At 43.8% G+C, this 24498-nt stretch overlaps 1 protein-coding gene across 7 annotated transcripts in view; it reads left to right on the forward strand.

The window, feature by feature from the left end:
- The first annotated feature begins 10550 nt into the window (after nt 1-10550).
- FOXP1 (forkhead box P1) overlaps nt 10551-24498 on the forward strand; it is a 586136-nt gene continuing 572188 nt past the window's right edge. For all 7 annotated transcript variants that reach the window (XM_068557265.1, XM_068557270.1, XM_068557271.1 and 4 more), the window contains exons 1-2: nt 10551-10707; nt 12620-12764. The gene's annotated coding sequence lies outside the window, so the exon portion shown is untranslated. The remainder of the gene's footprint in view (nt 10708-12619; nt 12765-24498) is intronic.

A 24498-nucleotide genomic window follows, 5' to 3' on the forward strand; every position in this document is an offset into this window, starting at 1 on the left:
CTAAGCGGAATGATTTGAAAGACGCTGAGAAAATCCGGACGCCAAATGTTCCTCCACGTGAGAGCTCCAAGACCTAGAATTCCTTCAGTTGAAACCTGGAGAGGCCCCCCACAGGAAGTCAGGATTCCTGGGTCTTGAAGCGAGCTCTGCTACTTCCAAACGCTTTGTTGAGCATTTACTACACTGTGCCCAGGCCAGGGCTAAGTGCTGTGCACCTATTTTTTTTTTTTTAATGTCTTTATTGGAGTATAATTGCTTTACAATGGTGTGTTAGTTGCTGCTGTATAACAAAGTGAATCAGCTGTATGTATACATATATCCCCATATCTCCTCCCTCTTGCGTCTCCCTCCCACCCTCCCTATTCCACCCCTCTAGGTGGACACAAAGCACCGAGCTGATCTCCCTGTGCTATGCGGCTGCTTCCCACTAGCTATCTATTTTACATTTGGTAGTGTATATACATCAATGCTACTCTCTCACTTCGTCCCAGCTTCCCCTTCCCCCTCCCCATGTCCTCAAGTCCATTCTCTACGTCTGCGTCTTTATTCCTGTCCTGCCCCTAGGTCCTAGAGTCTGTCATACAAAGTGAAGCACGTGCTCTCTTGTTCCATCCTCAGCAACCCCGTAAGACGTGTGCCATTCCTACTGCTAAGGAGTGCATGTGGGTTACTCCGGAACCTGCCCAAAGTGACACGCTGGTAGGCATGGCGCTGGGATTTTACAACCAGCTACGTCTGATGCCCAGGTCTTTGCCAGGAAGCAAGACCTTACCTTCCTGAGCTCTGAGGCATCTCAGCTGACCATTCTATGACTGTTTTCACCTGAGGAAATTGGGGAAATTAAATTCCACGACTTTTAGGAATCTTTTTAAGGCTATTATGTCCTTATTTGTTCCTTTGTTTTATATCTTGCCCTCTTTAAATGTTCCCTTTTAAAATGGAAACAGTCCCAGGATAGGTAACCATTGGAAATCCCCATGGAGGGATTCGAAACCTCCCCGCATATCATTAATCAGGTGGTGAGCTTCTAAAAAAGCCTGTTTCCGCAGTCCCTCACCAATACTCTGCTTTAGCAGGTTTGAAGTGGGCTCCGGGAACCCTTGTATTAACCTCCCCCTCCCTTAATCCTTGTGTTAATCACCCCCAGGTGATTCTGATGCACGAGGTCTGAAGACCACAGTGAAGAAGAGTATTTTAGCCCCTTTTGGGGAATTAGCTTAATCAACTGGTTTCCTTTAAGATAAGGACGCTGGCCACAGTGGAAGTTCAGTGTTACAAGTGAATTGTGGTCCCCAGATCCCTTAGGCTGGCAGGGCTGGCTGTGACTCCTGTCCTCAGACTCATCCCAGCTCAAGGGTTCCCAAACATAGCTGCTTAGAGTCACCTGGGAAGCTTTTAAAACTCCCCATGCCAAAATCGTACTCTAGGTCAATTAAATCCCAATGTCTGGGACTGGGAACTGGCCTCAGTATTTTTTTTTTTTTTCTTTTTTTCTTTTTTAAGATCTCCAGATAATTTCCATGCACAGCAGTTTGAGAACCACTGTTGTGGGTGTTACAGATTCCACACCTTTCCTGCTGCTGAATTTTCACCTGTAAGGCAATTCCGCTCTCCCGGCTCCATATATAGAAATCTCACCTATCTAGTGAGACACATGGGTAACCCACTCTTTTCTCTGTTGTCTTTCCAGATGCCCCCTGCTCACTCCTCTGCTTTTTAAGCTACTTTTGAGGTATTTATCTTACCACCTTGTTTGTATGTACTACGTGTCTTCCATGAGCTAGATGACATCTTCCTTAAGGGAAGGGGCTCTAATGTATGTGGCTCTGGGCTGATGGGAGCAGAAAGAGTAGGAGAGGGTGGATACAGAAGAGACAAGACACCCCCAGTTGAACTTTCTGCCCTGGCTTTCTTCATGACAGCAGAGGGAGAGTAATAATAATGGCTATAGGAGGTCACCATGGCACTGGACTCCTTGAATAAAATATCCTAGTAAAACTTTTGAACTCAGTTTTCTGGGGAGGAACAAAGAATCCTTCTAAATATAGCACCTTCTAAATAATGACGTTTGACTGTTTGATATTTTGAATTGTGACTTTTGCTGACAAATGGAGGAACAATTCAGAATGCAAACCAGCTTTCCTCACCAGGATGTTTGGAGTGACTAGTTAATGCTTGGGAAGGAATTTAAGAATAAGTAAAAGCACTCTCCGAGCTTCCCTTCTCCTCTGTTGGTTGTTTCCACCTTGCTCACTTAAGAAACAAACCCTGGACTTCCCTGGTGGCGCAGCAGTTAAGAATCCACCTGCCAGTGCAGGGGACACGGGTTTGAGCCATGGTCCGGGAAGATCCCACATGCCGTGTAGCAATTAAGCCCACGTGCCACAACTACTGAGCCTGCGCTCTAGAGCCTGCGAGCCACAACTACTGAGCCCACGCACCACAACTACTGAAGCCCACACGCCTAGAGCCCGTGCTCCACAAGAAGAGAAGCCACCGCAATGAGAAGCCCGTGCACCGCAACCAAGAGCAGACCCCGCTCGCCGCAACTAGAGAAAGTCTGCACACAGCAATGAAGACCCAATGCAGCCAAAATAAATAAAAATAAAATAAAAATTTAAAAGTACTTTCCCTTTTAAAAAAAAAAGAAAGAAACAAACCCTATCATCCTGAACCGATATGGTGGCTCAGTTTTCCCAAAGATGGGAGTCATATAGGAGCTGCCTGTGGCCTTGAGGTTCCCTGAAGCTGTGCTTTGATTGGCTCACCTAGAATTTTAAAACTGATTACTATTTGGGGAAAGATCTGGATTTTTTTTGCCTCTCTTGAAAATTCAAAGGCTCTTTCTGTCCTGAGCTTGCTTTTTGGGGGACAGCAATCGGGCTCTGCCCCTTTCAGTTGAAACCTGTGTGCTCAAACTGCCACAGTCCCCAAGCCTCCCTAATTGCACACAACCCACTTCAATAATTTCAGTTGCCTGGTTGAGTTCTCTAGGTTGCGGTATTAGCATCACCTGTTAAAACGTAAAACACTAATTGCTGGGCCCCACCCATCTTCTGTAAGGAAGAGTTGTCACTTCCTCCTTTATTTATGTGTGTAGATGTATATATATCTACACACATATATATGTGAATATATATATATATATACACACACGTGTATGTGTGTAAATGTGTGTATATATATGTCAGTATGGACTCATGCATATTTATATACATGAGTTATGACCCAATACTATTGTTATTTCTTTGGGTTATCATCCAATACTATTGTTCTTTGGGTTGTAATCCAATACTATTGTTATTTCTTTTCTTGCTCACCACGTCTCAACTTTGGGCATTGGGGAGCTCTTTCGGATTGGCTCCTGTGCCTTTTCAGTGAGTCTCTTTCCACCCCACCCCATCTGGTTTTTTTTTAAGCGCTTCTTATAGCAATTTCTGGCACAAGATGCTCCAGGCTTATCTTGTATTTTCCCTCCCCACCCGTAGAATTAACTAGTTCTGCAAAGATTTCTGATTTGTTTTATTGGAGAAAGGTATTTAGAAACCAAGATCTGAGTACTAGGTGTGCTCATTGCTACTGGGGTATCATTACTTCTAGCCTTTCTCAATGGACAGAGCTGGGAAATAGATGTATGTATACTAACTCAGGTATACAAACATATGGATTTATTTCTGTATTTATCTGTAAATATATGTGTTTATATTTTTATAATAATAAATTTATATTTTTGTATAAATATATCCTCCATTATTATTGCTCTCCCTCTGCTGTCATGAAGAAAGCCAGGGCAGAAAGTTCAACTGGGGGTGTCTTGTCTCTTCTGCATCCACCCTCTCCTACTCTTTCTGCTCCCATCAGCCCAGAGCCACATACATTAGAGCCCCTGTCCGTATAGAAACCTTCAACTCCAATCCATTACCACAGGATTCATACTAACCTTGCAGATATCAGATTTTAAATCTTTTAAAGGTTTTTTAGTTTTAACAGTGGCTCATGAACATCCTGGGGGGGGAAAAAAGGAAGCTTTGCTTGATAGCTATTTTATAGATACTACTAAAAAACAAACAAACAAACAAATCCCAAGTTTAGCATAACAGAAATGTCAGCATATCCCCATGTTTAGTATCCTGCAGTCCCTTCAAAAAATCTTCTCTAATTTGGAACTCACAGCCGCCCTGTTCCTGAAGGTGGGTAGACCTGCCTCATTTCCCTTCTCATACAAACACAGTTTGTCTCCCTACAGAACAATGCCTATTGTAACACTGAGCTGGCACTTGTGGATTCTAAATATAAGCCAAGACACTTCTCAGAGATTATAATCAGAACTTTGCTTTACATGTGAAATCTTATTTTGAATTCAGGTACACAATTACTCAGAGACTTAATTATACTGCCTTAGGATAGTATAAAAACAATAGTTTAAATTATTTTTTGGGGAAGAGGGTTACAAAAGTAACTTGTTTTGTTAGGAAGGTGAGGTGACTGTAGTCTTTGAGAACTTCACAGATACAGCTTAACCATCAGCTGTGAGGTTTGCCTGTGGTTCCTTCATGTTTATTCATGAAGCAACCATACTTGGATGAGGTCCCCCTTCCTCTCATTATACTTAATGTAAATCTAGTGGTGCTTGGATGTAGTTTTAAAAACTGTAGAGAACTGGAAAGAGAATCCAACCAGGATGGCTCATGGGCCATTCGAGGTGTGGCCCCCTCAGTGGTTTGGGAGACATTCTGGGTTTTGAACAGCAACACTTATAATTATGGAGGTGTCATCCTTTGCATAAAAAAGAAAACAAAACCAAGAAAGCAAAGCCCTTCTACTAACAAGGTGTAGTCATAGCATGTGTTCAGCCTTCCCAAAACCTGTCTTGGCATTTGTTTCTGGCCTGGTGGGGAATATCTTCCATGTTTCTCTGAGCACTCATAAAACAATACAAAGGTAAACAATTGGAGGGCAATTAACAGTCTCTTTGGGGTAACAGAAGAGAGAAGTCACCCTGCTATTAATGTCAAAGGAATTAATCATGGTTTACATAGGTGATTTAGTGGCTTAACTTTGCAAGTGGTTGAAACACAAGAACCCAACAAAGTTTATAAAAGACGCCAGCTTGGAGAACCAGGTGTGGAGGACAGCTTACAGGACTATCTGTCAGGTAGTTGAAGGCATTAAATGTTATTGAGATGGTGCCTGTTGAATAAGAGGCCACGCGCACTTCAGATCTGTGTATCTCAAATTTGAGTGTGTGTGAGACACAGCTTGGAAGTTTTGTGAAAATGCGGATGTTGGTTCAGGAGGTCTAGGGAGTGGGCTTTGATTCTGCCTTTTAAACACACTGTCAGGTGTGGTGCCCATGCTGCAGGCCAGCACATCTCATGTGGCATAGCAAGGCTGTAGGTTGTTCTTGTACCTGTGGCAGGTAGTATCGAGCTGCTCATACTCCCTTTAAGTACCTCCAAATTATCAACATGTTGCACTCTGAATGTTCAGGGGTTTAGGGACCAGAATAGCTTGCTGGAGTGAAGGTACTTGGCCAAATACTTTATTGTGCATTGTGCATATCAACAACCTCTTTCACAGGCACCAATTTAGAAAAACATAAAAACATTTGCAGGCCATGTTTATTTACATTTATAGAACTGTGCCCTTAAAAGAAAACAGGAAATGCCATCCCTGTAACTAAGGCCCCCCCCCCCTCCGTGGTTAAAACCTCAGAAAGTGCATTATTGTCTCTAGTTTTAATGCTGAGCCTCTGAACAAGTTTTGGCGTTGGGGAAAACCCTTTGAAAGCTGGGATCTTTTACCATTCCCTGACTAGCTTTTCAAGCCTCTCAGTTATCAAATGTGGTTTGTCTCAGAGTGCTTGATAATATTGTATACAGTTGTCCCTCAGTATACGAGGGGATTGGTTCCAGGACGTCCCTCAGATACCAAAATTTGCGGATGCTCAAGCCCCTTAGAGTACATCCCGTGTATCTGCTGGTTTGGCATCTGCGGATTCAAGCCACCAAATAGCCTAAAGAGTGAGTTGAATCCATGGATGCAGAACCAGTGGTTACCGAGCGTGACCATACTTTACTACAACAGGGGAGCCTGTGTTGTTTTCTGGTGTGGGCATATCGTCACATCACAACACAGAGGACACACTTCTCTTGCCACTTACTGTGAAACACGTGATTTTCATTAGCCATTTTTCTCTTCTAGGAAGGAAACTTAGGAGTAGAAGCTTTCATTTAGAGAATTCTGACCACTTTTACTAACCTCTCCCTTCCCCCCACTCCCCTCTTCTCCTCCCCTTCTCTCCTGCTAACGCTTTCCTCCTTTCTTCACGGTCTTTATCCACACCTGGATGGTCTGCCACACCTGGGGGAGAGGAGAGGGTGAGTAGGGGGTGGACCTTGATCTTTACCCTATGTGGCCTCAACTTCTCTCCTGTCTATAAAGGGATATGTGGCTTGGCTGTTTCTGAGAAACTAGGCAGGCCGAATAATTTCTGAGGAGGGGTGGCACACCACTTTGGTGAAGTGGAGAGTGTGAGATGGAAATACATAATGGTGCTGAGTCAGGACACCTGAATTCTAATCCTTGTCTAGCCACTAACTAATTATTTGGCCTTGGAGGGCAATTTAACCTCCCTTGGCCTCAGCTTGCTAATCTGTAATTTGATATACATACTTGGTTTTGCCTGTTTCTCAGAGTGTAGGAGTCTTGCCACTGGGATGGCATTAGATAACATTGAATTACATATTGAGAACTAGACCCCCTTTGCAATCACTTTCTATCCTTCTGGTTGTTCTAACAACAACAACAAAAACAACACAGAGAAAACAATTTTCTGTTGACATTCATGTCATTAACACTTTTCAGGACTTGCCCCTCTTCCTTTTTAAAAAAGTTTTTAATTTTAGTTTTTCAGCCACTCTTTCTTTCTAACAAAGAGAAATCAGTAACTTTGTTTTTACTGTGATTGTTTTTAATTTATGGAAGGTGATATGATTTCCCATTTAATGTAGTAACAGAAAAATAAAAGTAGGTGCTTTACAGGAAAATATTTAGTACAATTAGCATAATAACTGTACTTCAATGAGTGCAATATATTAATTTTTCAAGAACTACTATGTTACGTAGATATGGTGAAAATTAGGAAGATGGTAAGTGTAGTTAAAGAAACACTGAATTAGGCAATTTTAAAGTTTCTGTTTAAACTTATAAGAGATTCAGGTATCTCATTAAGTGGCAGATGTCCACTCCACTTTCTGTCCCCCCAAAATGTGCATATGTTCATTGACACAGTATTTGCAGAACAAAGTTGGTGTTACATATAATTAATAGTATGTGACAGGGCACTCAAATGTTCTGATACCTTCGGGGAAATTTTGGCCGCAATTAACTATAGTTTGCTAATTTTGAATTTACAGTTTTTTCCTATTAAACTATAACGAAATGGGGACAAGCACCTTTGCCTTGGTGTAATTAAAAATGAAATTATGTCAGGAGCGTGTGTTTAAAAAAGGGACTTCTATTTGTTTTACCACCAAAAGGTGGCGTCCTACCCCCATGCCCTTTATTTAAAAACCCTTCTTGCTTTAATTTAACAAAAAGAAACTTCCAGTTGATTACTGATAAAGAAATGAAAATGTGCTCCCTATGAATGTAACATGACAGTGTTGAAAATGAACTATATGTTAAACTGCAGTTAAGTTTCCCTCTAATGTAAACCAAGTGGACATGGAATTCTTTAATAAGGCGGCACATTAGACAGTATTATATACAAAATTGGGTACAATATATCATGGGATTTACAACCAGGATTTCCTTTTGTCTGCAAAACTTGTTGCCAATCTGATTTTGGTCCCCCCGCTTTCAAGTGAATGTAGAATTTAAGGCAGTTAAAATGCAGAATAAGATCAGTGGCAATCTAAAGATCTTTTTAGTATGGCAATACTAATAATTTTTTTAAAACTCACTGTTCGATCTGAAAAGCCAGATCAAAGCATGAATTGTTCTTTACAGACGATGCATAAATTTGTCACGTTGAAATAAATTGCTATTCCCCTGAGTTATAATTCTGCAACCCGACATATACCATAACATGTTATATCGGGCTTAAAACACTGTAGAAATGAAAAACAACAACCCCCCCCCCCCACCCCGGCACCCCATAGACTGGCTACTTTGTAGATTTCCATTTAATTCCATGTGAATTCAGCATATGGAATTGCCAGCAATGTTAAAGGGTCATTGGGAGTATTAACTGAGTTGCCATAAAGCTTCTACATCATTGTCTAGTTCATGGTAAGCATTCAATAAATATTAGAGGTTATTACTGACAGCTGTAGACAGTGAGCTTCTCAAGGGCAGGAATTTTCTTTCTTTCTGCATCCCTCAGTGCCTACTGTATGGTCTAGAACATAGTAGGTGTGTCATGTCTTAATTAACATGTTGAATCAAAGACAACACAACCCTAGCCTCTAGGAAGCTAGGAAGTGCTACAGGAAGTAAAACGTGTTTTCTATATGTGGATTCTAGTCTAAAAGATCTGTTGGATGGTTTTGCCTGGATAGCCTGGAATCTTACACAGTGTGCGTTTACATGAATTCTACTATGTTGTAATTACCTTAGCGCAGTCTCCCTGTCTCTGGCTTTATTCAGTAGCATGAGTGAATTTTTTGTTTTTACTTGCAAAACAGAATTTTAAAGTGATGATCTTATGCTATTATTGAAACTGAGATTCAGAATCCTTCTGTAAATGAATGTTTAAAAATATTTGTATAAAGACATTATCCAAAAGAATTTATAATAACTTTTTCAGGATATTGATTATCTACAACTGCACTGGTCTCAAGACCAAGGGGACAGTCCTAGTGTCCCCCTTCCATTGCCACCCCCTTCCGTTGTCTCCCTCTCCCCAAGTACTCTGTAGGAATCCACAGGAGTGGCTTTCAATATATTCTCATAAAGAGTTGCCCTGGTACACCACCTAGCCAGTAACTGGAAATGCTGGGAGGTTGGGGTGATGGGTCTGAAAAAAAATTATTTCTGTTAACAACAACAAGCCCTAGAGCCCTATATCTTTCTAAGTCACACCTTGGAAACAGAAAGGCTTCTTCCTCCTCTATTTGTGTTGATAATAGCGAAAGAAATGCTTGTGTCTCTTGTTTTATACATGTATATGTATATTCCAAAACATTTCATTCAGGCTCCTAATTCACTCCTTCAAATTTCTGAATTCCACCGAACTTCAAAGCAGCAAAAAGAAAAAAAAAAAAGTCACCTTTTCAAAGAATTGGACAAAGCTTTTTGCATGTGACTGATCTCTGGGAGAGCAGGTAATTTGTGTTAAACAACTGATTGACATGCTAGCGCCCTGGGCGTTTTCCTAAGAGAAACCATGGCAGGAACACAGCTCCCGACGCAGCCACTTTCGCCTAAAGTGGATCTAACTACACATTCCTGCAGTGACTCTGACAAGGAAGTGGGGGGAAGCGTCCCACATTACACTCTCCTGATTCAGAAATACAGGGGGAAAAAAAAACCCCTCACTGGCGGGTTTCTATTTCTTGCAAACAGGGGTTTGTCCTTCTGTTGAACTTTCACCTCCCGAACTCGCCTTCTTTCATTGGACAAAGTGCAGAAAGAGGAGAGACCGAGGGAGGACGGGAGAGAAGGAGAAAGGGGGTTGAAAACACCACCCCACCTCCCCCTCCTTCAACTGTCACTGATGGCAAAACACTTTCACTTTTAACTGGAGGAAACTCACATGCTTGTCTTTCCTCTCCCCTTCCTTCTGTATTTTTAGCTCAGAAACCAAGCAAATAGCCATCGCATTCCCATCTTCGTCCCTAGTTGTTAACACTCTCCCTCTCGTTTCTTTCCGGTGTCTGAATGGGCGCCCCTTTCCCCATCTTCTGAGGAATCCCCCTCCCCCATGCCCCTCATTTTCCAGGTCTTTCTTGCCTGATCCCTCTTTTGCCAGGGACTGCTCTGGCGTTGCCTTCCTCTCTCTGGTCTGCGGGGCTCTGCCTCCCTCTCCTCGTCCCCATCTAGCCTGGACACCCCTCACTCCCACCTCCCTGTTCCCCTTGCCCCCAATCCCCGCCCCACCCCCTTGGCAACTGCGATTTTTTTTCTTTTCTTTTTTTTTTTTTTTTTGCTGCGAGCCTTGTTGTTTACCCAGCAGGTGGATGTGACGTCAGGGACGCACAACAGCAAAAAATAACAACATCTCCCTCCGCGACGTGTTGGCCTCTCGCGCGCCTTATTTATTTATTTGTTCCGGGAGGCCGGGGGAGGGGGTGGGTGCCAGCGCCCGAGTGGCTCGGGGAAGGGGGGCGAGCCGGCTCGCGCTCCGGGGGTGGCTTGGGGGTGCGTAAGATGGAGAAGGGGCTCCGGCCGCAGCCCAGGGGGCGGGCGGGGGAGCGCCCCCGGCCCGACGTCGTCCGCGCCTCTGCCGCCGCCGCCGCCGCCGCTGGCGCTGGCTGGGCTCCGGAAAGCTAGTCCGGAGCGGAGGAATCTATTGTTATTTATTGTGTGGCGGTTGCATGCTGTACTCGCGGCGGCCCGGCCCTCGCCCGGGAGTGCGTGTGTGTGCGCGCGTGTGTGCGCGAGTGAGTGTGTGCGCGGGGGTGCGCGCGCGGGCGGGAGTGGGCGCGCGCGGGGAAAGGCCCGAAAACACCTTAGTTTGCACCGAGAGACCATTTGCAGCGGGTGAGTTTGTATTTTTCCATTTCTGCTCCACTTTTTCCCAAGCCGCCTCCTGCCTTGTTTCCGACCACTTTAAACAACAACAACAACAACAAAAAAAAAAAAAAAAAAAGAAAAAGAAAAAGAAAGAAAGAAAAAAGGAAAAAAAAAAACTTCTTCCCATCTCCCGGCTCCACGTGCATCTCCCCCAGCCCTCCCCAGAGGCAGCCTCTCTCTCCCCCGGGTCGGGGCCCGGGCTCCCGGGTGGCTGGGGGCTGCGAGCTGGCGCGGGAGGCGGTAGAGGGGACTCCGGCGGCGCCCGCACTCTTGGGTGCATTTCCATAAGTCAAATGGCGGGGCGGGGGGGGGGGCTGCGGCGGCGGCGGCGGCGAGGAGGCGATCTCTCCTTCACCTCGGCCCCTTCACGCGTCGCTCTGCGCTCTCCACGGTTGCAGCGGGGAGAGGACTCGAGAATCCCAGGCCGCCTGGCGCAACTTTCGGTGTCCGGCGTCGGGGTGCCTGCCCAGGAGCCGGGCGGGCGCGGGGCCCGGGGTCGGGTCCGCGGCGGGAGGGGGCGCGCGCCGGGTGCCTCTGGAGCCCGAAGTTTGGACTTGGAGCAAACTTTTTCCCTTCGCTCTCCACGAGTGTTTGCCCCCTCGGAGCCCCGGGCTGCTCCGCGGGCCTCAGCGGAATGATTGGGAACGTCTGCGCCCTAGGCCCCGGGGCTGGGGACGTCTCCGGTGCCACGCACGCCGTGCCCCGGACTCGGCGGCGGGGGCACTCCTCTGCCGCACCCCGGAGCCCAGAAAACTCACACACACACCCGCGCACCTCCAGCTAGACACGTCCCCCTCGCGCGCTCGGCCCGGCGAACCCAGCCTCCCCGCGAGGGATCCGAGGCCGCCGTGGCCAGCTCGGCGGGTGGGAGTGGGAGCAGGGTGCGCTGCGGGGAGTCGCGGCGCCCGGATTCCTCTCCGCTGCACCACACGCACTTTCTGGGTGTACGTCCCTCTTAAGCCTGGGGAACGGGGGATTTCCCAAGTCCCGATCTGTCCTGAGACGTGCGCGAGTCGCCGAGACCCTTCGGCCCTGTCCCGGCGGCCAATGGCTCTCCGTTCCTCTGCTGTGCGCCGCCTTCCTCCCGGGCTCCCCGCGCTCCATTCCTGCCCCGCAGAGAGGATTCAGCTGAGCCAGCCGGCGAGCCGGGCGGGTGTGCGCTTCGGGTGGGGACCGCGGTGGCGGCGCCGGGAGCCGGAGGAGTTTGCCAGTTGCCGCGGGGTCGCGGTCATTCGCTGCCTCCGCCTCCCCTCGCCTCCGCCTCCTGCCCCCCTCCTCCCCAGATACGGCCGCGCTCGGAAACTTTGATTCCTTCTTCTTTTTGGCCCTCGGCTAGTCCCCCTCCCCACCTGTTGTGAGCTCCGCCTCGGTCCCCGGAGACTGGCGGTGACACACGCGGGCGCCGGGGAGCTTCGCGCCCAGAAACAAAGTCTCAGGCCCCCCCTCCCAAGTGTTTGCTTCGAAATCGCTGCCTGCAACCCGCCCCCCCCCCACCCCCGATTGCGGCGCAGCTCCCGCCCCTTGTGAGAATAAGGACTAAATAAACAGTTGTAACTCCAAACCTTGCGCCTGCGATCGTATCCCTATTCCACCCCCTCCCCCTTTCCTCCCCCCTCCTTTTTTGTTGTTGCAACTTTGTAAGATCCCGGGGAAGGTGCTGAGGCTTCGGCTCGGGCCGATTTCCCGGTCTCGGGATCCTTGCAGGGAATCCCTGGGCCACATCCTCTCTTCCCTCCACGCGCGTTCGCGGGTCCTTCGAGCCCGCCGCCCTCTCGGTCTTGGCCCCCCAGGCTACTCATTTATCCCGCCCTACTCAGTTCCCCGCAACCTGCACCGGGAAGATTTGCTGAGGGTCGCCCCGGTTTCTTGTCGACCGCAGAACCCGAAAGTTTGCAAGAAGAAGATAGCGCGCGGCGAGCAAGCGGGCAAGGGGCAGCGGCTGCGGCGCCGGGGACCATGGTGCTGCCGGCGCCTCCTCCGCGGGCGTGAAGGCGGCACTCCCACTCCCTCCCCGGACTCCGCGGGTAAGTCGAGGCGGCCGCGGGCGGGGGCGTGAGGGCCGGGGATACCCTAGAGCTTCGGGCTGTACCCGGGGGCTCTCTGCGCCCAAAGCCCCAGCATGGGCGGTGCGAGCGCAGCGATCTGGCGCCGGAGCCAGGAAATGTGCCCATCCTCAAGCCGGTAGGTGCTTTGAAATACTGGACTTTCTCCTTTTTTCCTCTTTTCTTTCCGAAATCCGAAAATCTGGAGATCAAAGTTTAGCATGGAGTGTAAAGTGCTCTGATAAAATATGATGACATCCCTCGCTCCCCTTCTCACCCCACTCCCCCCCCCCCTTTTAACTGTTAATTATTTCCAAGTCATTGTGTCCAAATACCCTTGCCGGGCTGATTACAAAGTGTATTGATTTAGTCTGGGCTCATCCTACACGTTCGTCTTAATTCCTTTTCCTTTTGCTAGACCAGAAAACCCGAAATGAAACTTATTTTCTTCCTCTGAGCCCCGCCCCCCTCCCCCCAGCCCTCATCTGTGAGGCATGGGCAGAATAATGGAATTAATGTAAACATTTCATTTGGTTGCATTTGAGCTTTTCCAGCCCATTTATGAGGGGCTGGTGTTGCTCTCATGTCCGGTCACAGGTATTTTCCAAGTTCGGGTTTCCCTTTTTGTTTCTGCTCCTTAGACAGGAAGGTTGGAGGGCCATTCTGTATTCCCCCTGAAAGGACTCTACACATTGAAACCGTCTACACTTTACCTTTGGTTGTCCGTAGGCTTCAGGATTTAGGGCTGGCACAATAGCTGAGTTGAGAAAACCTGAGGGATAGTTAAGAGATTTTTCTCCTGCTGAAAATACATTGAAGAATATTTCCAAATTTTTACCTTTCATCTCCCTTCCCCTCGTTTTTTCCACAGTGAGAATCAATTTAGGGGGAGATGTCTTAACTAGAATTTGAAGAGAAATGGTAAGAGTTCAGGTGTTTCTTACCAAGGGTTATCCTGTATAATTGAGACACAGGAGTTCCTATGATTTTTGGTTCCAGAGAGAAATGTATTGAATCTTTTTGAGAATTCCACTAGAGTTTTGATTCTCAAAGTGAAAATGCCCATCTCTTTAAGGCCAGGAAAAGAAAATTGGGCTCACAGTTTCAGAGATCAGGAATGAGTCTTTTCCATCTCTGACTTGCCTGCTGGAAAGGTCTCATAATTAAAGAGTATTAAAAATATTAAAAGGAACTCAACTAGTTACCATTCAAAAGGTGTTCGCTAAAATCTCACTGCAAAGGGGGGGAAAAAAGGCTTAACATCTTGTCACTGGCTGCATCCCACTTCACCCCCCTTAGTCTTTGGATTAGTCATTGTATGAGAGGGAGAAAAAAAAATCAGTTTTTTTTTTTTTTTTTTTTGGAAAAGTAAAGTAAACAGCCTCCAACTGCTGAACCTTGACAACCCAAATTAAGGAAGCAGGAGAGATCAAACAGAACTGCTGCTGGGTTGTTGTCAGGAGCTCTACACGGAGAACCCTGGACGATTCGATCAAGCAGCAAAGCTATATATTCACTAATGCAGAAATGGACCATTGCAAATGCTGATCTTTGTTGTGCAAGCAGAGGCTTGCTTGGAAGGAAATATTCAGCCCCTCTCCAGGCAGCATTTGAGTTCCTTATAGATGCTGAGTAGCTAAACAAGTTATTTTTATAATGCATTTTTATTCATGAAGAGAATGTACCCAAAAGGGCATTAAAAGGATAGTAAGACTTCTAGAGGTTGTCTTGCTACCCAGAACTGTGCAGTGGAATTCTTTTTTACCAACATTAGACTCCTACACTAGAGTTAGATAACGTTTTCTCACATCAAGTTTAGAAGATCTGCCTTGTCAGGGAAGCCAAGGTTTTGTATGTGAGGGTTTAAATCTGATGTGAAGCTCAAAAAAAAAAAAAAAAAAAAATCAAAAAAAAAAAAAATCCCTGGTGATGAAGTTTTGTGTCAGCCCACTCTTGGAATTTAAAAAGGCGAGAGGGAGCATTCTCCAGATTAGACATAACCTCTTTTTTTAGATTGACATTCAGCATGACCACGTTGCTACTTTTATTCAAGTTCTCTGTAACTTGTCCTTGCTTGTTGTCTAGGAAAATTTAACTGCTTTACATTTTTAAAGGGAGTAGTAACAGTAATTACTTTAGCATTTTGTTTTCACAGGTTTATCAAAGTATAATGAAAGAAACATCAACTTTTCAAATTAACTGCCTCAAATTAAGGGGGTTGTATTGCTGGAGACCTGTGAAAGATTGTGTTTATATTTAAATGCTGGAGTATAAACTGTGTAACACTTTTTTTTAAGCTATAAACTATCCCCAAATTAAATGTCATTTCAAATTAAGTAGAACAAAGTAGGAAAAAGGACAACTAAACACACAGAGAAGAATAAAAATAATTGTCATTGAAGGATTGCATTTGTAATGAACAAATGTCAATCACATAGTAAGCACTTTGTGTTTTTTTAAGTCAGTTTCATAACCAGAGTGCCCAACATGTTTCAAAGTCTGTAGCTTTTATTGGATATACCTTTTATTGTATCATTAAACAATGTGAGTTAAACATACACATGGATGCTATTAGGCAATTTTCTGCAATATGTAATGTTTTTTAAAAAGCTGTAAATACTTTCTAGTTAAATCATTTGTACCAACAATAACAAAAGTTAACTGGGTTAATGTTGAGCCTGGGCATGGTTTTCTGTTACTAAGTTTTTCCTTGCTTCCTTGCTTCTCTTAAGACTCTAGCCCCGGCCTTTGCATTCGGAGGCTCTACTGAAAGATATATGTCTGTTCTCAGCAGTTGTTCAAATTAACAGAAGAATTGTGATATTTCCTCAACAAATGTGTTTATACCCCGCACGTCCAGTGCCAACATAAAGGAAGAGAAGGGAGAATAGAGCCGATGTGACAACTTATTTTGAATCCAGCTTCCTCTTTGCAGCCTATCTTATTATGCTGTTGATTTGGTTTTCAGGTTTTAGTTAAGATGCAAACTCACTTTCGAAATGTTATCTTGTAAAGAGTCTGCATCCCGCAAACGTGTGTGTATTCAATTTAGGTGTTCTAAAGTACCGATTACTTTTCGGTGGGGACGCCAAGAATATTTACAGGGCATTGCAAGGATTCTGTCTTTTAAAAATAATCTGAGGTACCCGTTAATAAAATTTAAATAGATCGCAGGCTGTCAGAAAATAGTATAAATTTTGTTTATGATTCAGTTACTTTAAGGTACTTACATTAAAGAAACTCATTTAACCCCTGACTGAAGAACATTAAGTGGGGAGGCGAGCCCTCCAAAGAGCTCCTACTGCCCTTTGCTCTCCCGATAATCTTAAATTACTACAATTTAATTGCAACTTCAAGGCACCGAGCAGGAGCTGGTTCTCTATGGCTGAAAAGGGGTTTCCAGAGCATAGCTAGATTTGCACAGGTGGTATTTTTGTTTTTTCAAAGAAATTTTTCTGCTTAGGGCTTTTTCTTTTCCTTTCTTATCCTGTTAGGTGTCATACTCCTTTTATAGGATTCCGTCATAGTAAATGTCATTTTAGCTAAGCCAGCAGTATTGTTCTTTTTGTTTTTAAGTATGTTTTTTGGACCTAGAGTATATAAAGGTCTCCAGCAAGTAGGGGTTTGTCTTCTAAAGAAAATAACCTTAAGAGAGTCATCTGCTGAATAGACAGGTGAACTTTATACACCAGCCAACATGGACTTTTGCTATTTGTAGGGGATTTTTTTTTTTTTTTTTTCTTTAGTTGATGGTAGTAATCCCACCAGGTGATCAAACACTGAGTTTGTAAATTAAGCCAGCAAGCCAAGTAAGTTGGGCTGGTGTGATTTCTAAACGATCTTTCCTGTGCCTTGTTACACTGGTCTGTAGTCACTTTGCCATACGTGTGCCATCCAAGAAACCATCTTAAACTGATTTTTAAAAATCTTTCTCTTCCTTGGTGCTTGGCTGAATTAAGGTTAGAGGTTCCGAAAGCTATAACGTCAGCGGGCCATGAGATGAGACAAATTCCTGAAACAGGGAAACCTGGCCAAATATGGGGTATCTTATGCATGACACTTGTTTTTTTTTCCCCCTGGGACCCACATAGTTTATTTGGATGTGCATGTGACGATGTGGTTAATGGAAATTAAGCAGATTTGGCTTGCGCTGCCAACCTAAAAATAAATGTTGTGAGGAACGTTTGATTTCAAGAAGTGCTTTGGTTTTGCATCCCATAGATAATGTTCTTGCAATAATGGCTGCCAAGGCTGGTATTCTGGAAAGAGGAAGTACAGTGGGGTAAAGCGCATGGCAGTCAGGGAAGACAATTTGACAGTGTTCTTTGTTTCTTTAATAAATTACTTTTATTAATTACAGTCAGTTGGGGCTAAGGCATTTTTCGGGCCTTATTTAGAAGTCAGCTCCCATTCACAAGAAGGTTGTGCCAGAAGCTGCATCCTTTTCCTTGTACTGTTTTACCCAGTCATGAAAATCTCTTGACCGAATTAGCTTGAGGATGTCTCTGCAGGACTTGTGTTTCTTTTTGAAATCCCCCGACACCAGTTTTTAATACATGCCCTGCCTTGTGCACAACAGGTGTTTGGTAGTGATTTTATGGGATCGAAAGTGAGAAAAACATTTCCTACCTAGCCAGCCACTGGGAGAACTGGCTGCCTGAAAGAAAGAATCTGGAACTTGAACATGCATATAGATGGGTTTTTCCGTATGACCCTCCCCAAGCTCTTTGCTTTTAAAAAAGTGGGGGAGGGGGCTCCATTTTGTGCCTCGATATTTGCCATTAAGTTGTAGTAATTTAAGACTATAGGGAGAGTGCAAAGGGCAGTGGAAGCTTTTTAGTGGTCTTGACGCTTGAAGCTGCTCACGTGTGGGGTTAAATTAGTTTCTTCAATCTGAGTACTTAAAGTAACTAAATCGTAAACAAAATTTATATTAGATCCTGACAACTAATAATCTATTTAAATTACATTAGAATATCTGGACAAAAATTTAATTAAAGACAGAAGTACTGTCAAGCCCTGTAAATATCTTGACAGGTCTACTCAATTGGAACTGATATCACGAAATATTTACATATGTCTGGTGTGTTCAGGAACATCTCGGCAGGGCCTGTGCAAAGCTAATTGCACTTTCTTTCCAAATCACATTTTCAATAAAATAGGTTTTGTTTTTTTTTTTTTTTTTAATAAGGGAGCATGAACACATACAAAATTGTGTTCAAGTGTTCTGTTTACTATTTAGTTCTCTCTACTAAGGACCCCTCTCAGATGGGTTTATTTCCTCTAACGTTTGCTGCTAATTCAGACACAAAGCTGAAATGGAGGAATCACTGATTAGAAAGCTCGTGTCATTCTGTTTTATTTCAACAGTTTGAAAATACCTGGGGCTAGCATGTTGGAGGACAACTTGCTCAGGGGAGAAAAATGGACCTGAACCTGGCATTATTGGGTCCCTGTTTGTATTAAATAGAAGATACTCAGGGTGAGACAAAGATGTTTTCCTGAATTTTATTTTTGGATACAGACTTACTTATTAGTAGTAATTCACGTGGATATTCACAGTTTGCCAGATTCTCTGGTTTTAGCTAATTCTGTGATCAGCTTTATTGGCTAGGACACCGAATAACAGTTCTAGCATCAACTCAAAAGCAGAATTTCCGAGGTTTCCTTTTCTCCCTCCTGGCTCTGCAGTTGAATCATAATGTGACTTTTCTCGCTTCTGGTTCCTCGTCTTCGAATTAGGGGGAGTGTTTCAGGTATATTCTTCGAGCTTAAAGATCTAAGGGCACCGGGGCTGTGTAGTTACTCAGACTTTTAAAGACGTTCTTGGTGCTCTCAGGACAGTGGTTGCAGCTCCTGGGGGGAGGGAGTGATGTGAGTTTGGCATGAGTTTCTCCTGTCCCAGAGCCTCTCCCCTGAGTTGGTGATGGCCCATCAGAGGGGCTGGAGGCTTCCTCTCCCGGGGACAGGTAAGCACAGAGGTGGAGGCAGATACTCCTATGCGAAGTGGAAGAGGGTTGTTGTTGGTCCGAGTTCAGCATGTTTCAAAGCGAGCTCCCATGCTCACCTGCTTCCAGGTCATTGTGTGTCTGTGCGTGTGTACATGTTAGGGGGGATTTATTAAAACACAGATCCTTCGATCAGAACTTTTGCAGACTGACGTGCGAATGTGCATTGTTCACAAACCTCCCCTGGGGTAATTCTGATGCACACTAAACAGAGACCCATGGACCAAGTGATTTCTGCTCCTAAAGACTGTGGAACTGAAATCTTTTATCTTCACTTGGATTTTACAGACTAATTTTTTGTTTTATCTTGAGACCCGTGTTCTTTTTAATGTGTTCGGATTCCTATTAAGAATCAAAGCTGGTGGTTTTTAAGTATGCACGAGGATTGGAATCGCAGCAGAGCTGTCATTCCAAACACAGACATAGTCGCATTGTGCCTGGATGTGCCATATCGGGGGTTTGGGGGGGTCAGCGTTTGCATTTCTGAATAGCTCCCCGTGTGATTCTGATGCCCACCGAAGTGGGAGAACTGGACTCCTCAAAGATCAGCATTGGAGGAATCTTACAGCTCTTCTTAAGGGTTTAACTTTACTGTTTGGACTTCATGAAACCTAAGAAAGGAATATGGGTTCCCTTTCCAGAGTCAAGCACCAGAAGAAACATTAGATACTTAGAGAAATAGAGGCAGAACAAGAGCCTCACAGTTTAGCTGAGTGGTAGAAACAACGTGGCACATCGGTCGTTCTTACCAAGTACCAGGCGTTCCTTTTCAAATTATGCCTCGCTTGCCTCCATGTTTCCAATGGGCGTTGTCATGTTGTAGCTACCAATTAGTGTCAGATGGCTTGCTGGAATTTTTTTTTCTCCAAGTATTTCATCTTAATTTAAAAATCTGAACTGTTTACCCATTAGATTAACCCTGCTGGCATAAGTACGTTGATTTCCCTAGGCATCTTGGGAAATTCTCTCTCATTGCATGTGATGGGGCCTGCAGGAATATTGATGGAAGTAGCCTCGCCAAGGATGCCACACAAATAAAGCAAGCAGAATCCTAAGAGGAATGCATCCTCCAAGATTATGAGATAAAGGAAGATAAAATGCTAAGGAGGCTTGTTTAACTAACTATTCAGGGCTTCAGCTGAAGATCTCTCCACTAAGATCAAAAGAGTTATTTAAATAAAAGTTGTATAGACATTTTTCATCTGTATTAGTAATGTGCCTTTTGAAGTTACCCAGCAATAAAGTGTTGGTCCAAAATGCCCTCACCTAAAGTAAAAAATAAAAAATTGCCACTTGACTTTGGGTGTGGCTTCATTTTAATAGATACCAAAAAGTTGGCAATTGTTTCTATGTTTCGAACTTCACAGTTGCTTGGGCTCTAGGTTTGGGTGGCATTTGGAATATCCCTGTAATACAAAGTTCTTTTATTTCTGTTCAGACCCTGAAGGGCTTAAATAACAATCTCTGATGGGCCAAGTTTTAAAACGAGAGTGTCTCTAACTTTGCATGGAGGGTTTCTATAAACGATGAAAAACGGGACTGGTTGAAAAAATAGAAAGTGCATCGTCAAGGCTGCATGGTCTTACTACAGCTGTCAGCAGTGGATGAAATCTACAGCGTGACGCTAAATCCCTCTGTCTTGTTTGTTGAAAAGATGTTAATCATTTCATTAAGAAAGATTAAGTAATTAACTGACTTATCATTAGGGAATCAATGACAGACCCTTTCTAGTGACGTCTTACAGAAATTTTCTAATAGAAAGTTTGCCGCATTTAATTATTTGGAAGAAAGTTAGTTGAACCTTGAGAAGGGGGGGTTGGGTGGGACCTCTTTAGAGAATATCGCTGTCCACATCCAACTGTCAATAATTTTGGAGAAGATAGTCTTATTACAGTGGCAAATGGTTCAATCTCGGGTTTTCTCTCAGGGGCTTCGTCAGGCGTGTTGTTGCAGACCCGCTGTTTTGCATGCCTTCTCTGGGCTTAGGGAAGGGTTCAGTCACTTAAACGTGTTCATCTTATTTTCTAAATAATGGCTTTTGTTGCAGTATGATGGCCTGTTGACAGTAAATGCGCCGTCCTAACTTGGGTAAGCTTACAACAAATTCTTATACTTGTAGGAGCAAGTCATCCTCACCGCTGACTGGGGGTGCTTCTCCCTTTTGTCTTACTGTCCTTAAGGCAACAGCAGCACAAGGTTTAAATATTTTGGGATGGGGATGGCGTCGTGGATAGGGTGTGTGTGTGCGGGGGAGGAATCAACTCCCCATCTGGCAAAACATTCACCTTAGACCCCTTTGTCCCCAGATCATACATAAGATGTGATTCTAGCTTGTTTTTCCTGTGCATGTATTTGCATCAACTCAAAATTTTAAAGATACTTAAAGAGAGATGTCGTTTCTGTGTTTGTTTTTGTTTATTTCAATTAAGAAGCAGGACAGTGGCTTTTACTAGCTACGGAAATCATCTCTGTGTCAGAGAGGACTTTCCCCTGGCAGAGTACTGAGGTGGGGAACTTCTTCAAGGTAGTTGTGAGACTTTTGAAAATGGTGCAAATGGATTTTATATGGGGGTTTTAGTATTGTAACAAGTGCCCCAATTGTTGAATAAAATGCGATGCCTTGGCCTCGAGCACTTTGATCTGTGAGTTGAGAGAGACTTTTGAGGAAGGAAATCTGGCAGATATTTACAAAGCAATTTCTCTTAAAACTACGTGCTTACAGCTTTCGATGTTTGTTATGAAATGTGTAAGACACCAAAAAAGTGTAATTCAGAGACTAATTCAGTGGGCCCCCATGTACCTGCTGCTTAGCTTCAGAAAGAATGTATTTCTGATCCCGGTTGAAGAGGCTTCTGGCATATCTTAGCCCAGTCCTTCTACCCTGGAGGTGACCTCTGCTCTTAGCTGGCTGTTTTCCACCCCATGGCTTTCATTATACTTTTAATACATATGATTGTATTCCCCCAAATACAGGGTTTTCTTTCGCATGTTCAAAATGTGTTTTGATGGTATCCCCCTATTTGTGTTCTTTAGTAACTTGATACTTTTTGTTCAGTACCGTTAGTAAAATTCATTCATATGAATACATGTGGCTGTAGTTTATTCATTTTTCCATGTGAACCTTTTAAAGTGCTGAATATTAATTCAAGACAAGCTCTTCACGCTTGAATTTAAAACCCAGCAGCGTTCTGCAGTCCTGTACATTGAAAATGTAGGATGGATGTGAAACTGTCAGTCCTGGCCACGTCTTCATAATGTGCTCATTTACCAGTGTTTTTTTGTTTGTTTGTTTGTTTTGTTTTGGGGGGGAGGGAAAAACTTTAAAGTCAAACATTTACCAGGGAATTTGATTTCAAAAAAATAATAAATCAAGTGGCTGATCTCTTACATTGAAGGAGAAAAAAAAAAAAAAAAACAACAAGCAGACGAGGCATTCATTTGAAGGATCCTAGCCATTTTCTCATTCTAATTTTAAAGACTTGGTTTAGAACTTCACAGTTACGTATGCAGGGTAGCAAGTTAAAAAGCGATGTTTAATTAACAGGCACTTTATACTTCTGTATTCTTGTTATGATATAAGCACCTTGTTCTTCAGAGTAGAAAGTGATTTCTGCGTATTTTCAAGGACTGGCATCTTTATGGTAAGAACGCCACATAAATAAAGATATACTTAGATGAAAATCGGAACATGTTTTTAAAATAGTGTGTGTCTCCTTTCAGCTCTGTTATCAAACTTGCTGCCTAAGCCGGAGCTGGTGCTCTGTGATTATGCTAATGACCAAAAGAATGATGCGGAACTAGATGAAATCAGTGGTATAATCGGAGAGAGTTATCAGGGTTTTTTTTGTCATTAAATTTAGTGATAAATAATACACTCTTCATTTTGAGCAGAGAGACCATATTTAATTCTGATGTGTACAGAGTATCGATTTAGTTAGGCTTATGGCTGAGTAAAACGATCATCTTTTGTAATTTCAGAGGAAAGCTGAAAGGCATTTGTGTCAGTGTAGTGGCTGACTGACTCGGGCCATAGAAATGTTTACCTTCACCAGCCAGGGAAGGGTGGGAAAACTTTTTTTTTTTCTCCTCCTAGGCAACTTGGGTATTTGTACTGACATTTTATTAGGAATATCAGGTACTCAGTAAATAGCATAAATGACTGGGGATGTTAAACAAAATGAGTGTAAAAGGTAGATAGTGTTTCCCTCAAGAATGGAGAAAAATATAACAAAGGGGAAATGTTTGGACAACGCTCTTTTTAAAAGGCGGGTGTGTGTTAAACAGGGCCCATTAGAGTCAGTGTTGCCCATTAAACAATGGCTTTAATTTAAAAATTTTTTTGAGTTTCTCATAACAAATAAAGTTATACTTGGTAACGGTTTATTTAAGGAGAAGTCATCCTTGTAACTTAACATCTTCTTCCAGGTTCCTGAAACCTTGGGGGAAAGCACTGGTGCCGCCTCCTTTGTTGCAAAGGGGTTTCTAATGCACTTCTCCCTAAAAGACATGCTTCCCTGGGTAGAGTGAGCAGTCCTTTTACCACTGTACAGCAGTACCAAGTGATAAGAGAGAAAATAAAAGAGTAATTAGCTATGTTTTATAGGACGTAAAGAAAGGGTGATGGAAGTCTATAAAAGAAGAAAATCAGATCAAAGGCCGCTGTGCTGTTATTTTTTGAAAACGCAGTGTAAAAGCGGTTCTCTTAATAGCAGAGCCCCCCATCCTGGCTTGGCCAGCTGTGTTCTGCCATTTTCCTTTCCACAGTCCTGTCCATCCTTGGTTGGGTCTTACCAGCCATACCATCTGCCATTCCAGCGGTGGCCTTTTTGTTGGGAAAGCAGGCCAGTTGGGTCAACTTTTGTGATCTGGCAGATGTCCACTGGGAGCTCAGATCAGGTCAGGCTCATTTTCATGTGTGTCCAAAGCCAAGATTTCAACTTGGTGAAAGGCTGTGGAATTTATTTCCCAAAGTGCTGCCCAAACTCTGTTCTTTTTTTCTTCAGCTGCCTCCTTGGGCTGAGATGATTGCTTAATGCTCTTAATTATGCTGGATCCCTCTGTATTTTCAAACACCTGTGTGTAATTCAGATCATGGGTGGTCACAGAGCCTGGCTCACTGGACAGCTTCGCCTTCAGAATGGGGAAATCCCAAGGAACCTGACCATGGACCGTGTGTTAGGGGGCTGAGTAGAGGCTTAAAAGGATGGAATGTTTCCCTTGAACTTCCATTGTGCCGTGTGAAAGATCCTTAGTCATTGGGTTGGGGCGAGTCTTAGAATGAATACCTCAGAAACAATGTTTTAAAAAGTAAACTCTCATTCACTGCTGGTGGGAATGCAAAATAGTAAGTCACTTTAGAAGACCGTTTGGTGGTTTCTTGTAAAACCAAGCTTACTCTTACCAGGCGATCCAGCAATCCTGGATCCTTGGTGTTTATTCAAAGCAGTTAAAATCTTAACGTCCACTCAAAAACCTGCACGTGAATATTTATACCAGCTTTGTTCATAATTGCCGAAACTTGGAAGCAGCCTAGGTGTCCTTCAGTACGTGAATGGATAAATAATAACTATGGTACATCCAGACAATGGAATGTTATTCAGCACTAAAAAGAAATGAGCAGTTAAGCCACAAAAAGACATGGAGGGACCTTAAATGCATATTACTAAGTGAAATAAACCAATCTGAAAAGGCTATATACTGTATGATCC

Source organism: Eschrichtius robustus, chromosome 12, assembly GCF_028021215.1.
Source record: "Eschrichtius robustus isolate mEscRob2 chromosome 12, mEscRob2.pri, whole genome shotgun sequence".
NCBI lineage: Eukaryota > Metazoa > Chordata > Mammalia > Artiodactyla > Eschrichtiidae > Eschrichtius > Eschrichtius robustus.